Source organism: Eschscholzia californica, unplaced genomic scaffold (assembly GCF_041429995.1).
Source record: "Eschscholzia californica isolate CP2 unplaced genomic scaffold, dmEscCali1.0.p SCAF_171, whole genome shotgun sequence".
Classification (NCBI taxonomy): Eukaryota; Viridiplantae; Streptophyta; class Magnoliopsida; order Ranunculales; family Papaveraceae; genus Eschscholzia; species Eschscholzia californica.
The window spans coordinates 1-2,500 of record NW_028238278.1 but is presented as its reverse complement, the minus strand read 5'-3'; positions in this window follow the sequence as shown (position 1 = coordinate 2,500).

Genomic DNA, 2,500 nt, shown 5'->3' with positions numbered 1-2,500 from the left:
ACCCATGCCTTACCAAGGTCGTCCCATCGATCTCGGAGAAAGTACATCATAACATCGGAATACACCCCGACATCGATATCGGAGAAAGTACATCATCATAACATCGGATCGGATGCGTATCCGTCCAAGTGCCATCGACACTTCGAGAAGTTCGGACCTAGCTTCCTAGCATGTTGATGCGTCGGTGCTAATGGGGACATAAAGATCCCACGACGTTCCGAACGGAAGTAGCCGAAGTGTTCCGTGCGTGTGAACTCCATTGTCCCATGTGCCGGCTCTTGACTCCTAAGATGTCCCATGTGAAGGCCCTTCATGGCTAAGAATGTCCCGTGCAACGTCCCTTGATGATCCCCATAAGGTGTCCCATGTGCGTCCCATGCCGTGCCCAGCCTTACCAAGGCCGTCACATGCTGTCCCATGCGCGTCCCGTGCCGTCCAAGCCTCACCAAGGCCGTCCCAGGCCATCCCGAGCCTTAGCAAGGCCGTCCCGTGCTGTCCCATGCCGTCCCGAGCCTCACCGAGGCCGTCCCGTGCCTCACCAAGGCCGTCCCGTGCTGTCCCATGCCGTCCCGAGCCTTACCAAGGCCGTCCCGTGCTGTCCCATGCCGTCCCGAGCCTTACCAAGGCCGTCCCGTGCTGTCCCATGCCGTCCCGAGCCTCACCAAGGCCGTCCCGTGCTGTCCCATGCCGTCCCGAGCCTCACCAAGGCCGTCCCGTGCTGTTCCATGCCGTCCCGAGCCTTAGCAAGGCCGTCCGATGCGCGTCCCGTGCTGTCCCATCCGTCCCGAGCCTTAGCAAGCCCGTCCCGAGCCTTAGCAAGGCCGTCCCATGCGCGTCCGATGGGATTCCCGAGCTTTACCAAGGGCGTCCCGTACTGTCCCATGCCGTCCCGAGCCATAGGGACGCTGTCCCGTGCGCGTCCCCTGCTGTCCCATGCGCGTCCCCTGCTTTGGCTCGGCTGGCCCGTGCATTCTATGGGGTCGTGGGACATTTCGAAACCCACCCGGGCCATTTCGACTCTCTCTTCATTTATACTATTGAGGTATTATTTATGAATTATTGGAGAAAAGAAACGGAAGAAAATATTTTTTTTTCTATTTTTTATGAATTTTCCGGTGTTTATTCACTTAAAAATTCATAGAAAAATAAATATTTATCGGAATCGCTATTATAATATATCAAAAAAATCCTTGCGAAAAGGCCTTTCCAACGAGTATAAGTTTGCTGGATTCCGACGAGTAACGAAGGAGTAAAGGCCCAGTATGCTTGGTTAAAAAATTGATGTTTCCTTGTGAAAATAGGCAAAACAATAACTTTGCACTATAAGGGGGAGGGTTGAGCTCCTTCCCCAGAGCGTGCACAGCACTTGTGCTGGCACGTTCCCTAGTGCTCGCCAAGCACCATAGGGCATCCAAAGGGCAAAGCTCGGCCTACTACATGATGGGAAGCTTCTAATATGTCGGAATACGAAGAGATTTCGTGCGACCCGAAGCTCGGCTCGGGCGTCCCGGCCTGTCCCGAGCTGTGCCGAGCGCGTCCCAGGCCGTCCCGAGCCAAGTCTCGGGCGTCCCAGGCCGTCCCGAGCCAAGTCTCGGGCGTCCCAGGCCGTCCCGAGCCAAGTCTCGGGCGTCCCGAGCTGTAGCGAGGGCGTCCCAGGCCGTCCCGAGCCAAGTCTCGGGCGTCCCAGGCCGTCCCGAGCAAAGTCTCGGACGTCCCAGGCCGTCCCGAGCAAAGTCTCGGACGTCCCAGGCCGTCCCGAGCAAAGTCTCGGGCGTCCCAGGCCGTCCCGAGCTGTGCCGAGGCCGTCCCAGGCCGTCCCGAGCAAAGTCTCGGGCGTCCCAGGCCGTCCCGAGCTGTGGCAAGGGCGTCCCAGGCCGTCCCGAGCAAAGTCTCGGGCGTCCCATGCCGTCCCGAGCTGTGGCAAGGGCGTCCCAGGCCGTCCCGAGCTGTGCCGAGGCCGTCCCGAGCCTAGTCTCGGGCGTCCCAGGCCGTCCCGAGCTATGGCGAGGGCGTCCCAGGCCGTCCCGAGCCAAGTCTCGGGCGTACCTGGCCGTCCCGAGCTGTAGCGAGGGCGTCCCATGCCGTCCCGGGCTGTCCCATGCGCGTCCCGTGCCGGCCCGAGCAACAGCCCGGGCGTCCCGTGCCTCGGCCCTTCCAAGTGGTGCTTCGTCGGACATCTCGATATCCACTCGAGCATTTTCGACCATTCTCCATATGTGGGTGTGTGGGTATTTATCAGGAATATTGGAGAAAGAATCGGGAAAAAAATATTTTTTTTCTATTTTTTTTGAATTTTTAATTGTTTATTCACTTAAAAATTCATAAAAAAATAAATATTTATCGGAATCGCTATTATTATATATCAAAAGAATCCTTGTGAAAAGACCTTTCCAACGAATGCAAGTTTGTTGGATTTGGACGAGTAACGAAGGAGCAAAGGCCGAGTATGCTTGGTTAAAAATTTGATGTTTCCTTGTGAAAATAGGGAAAACAATAACTT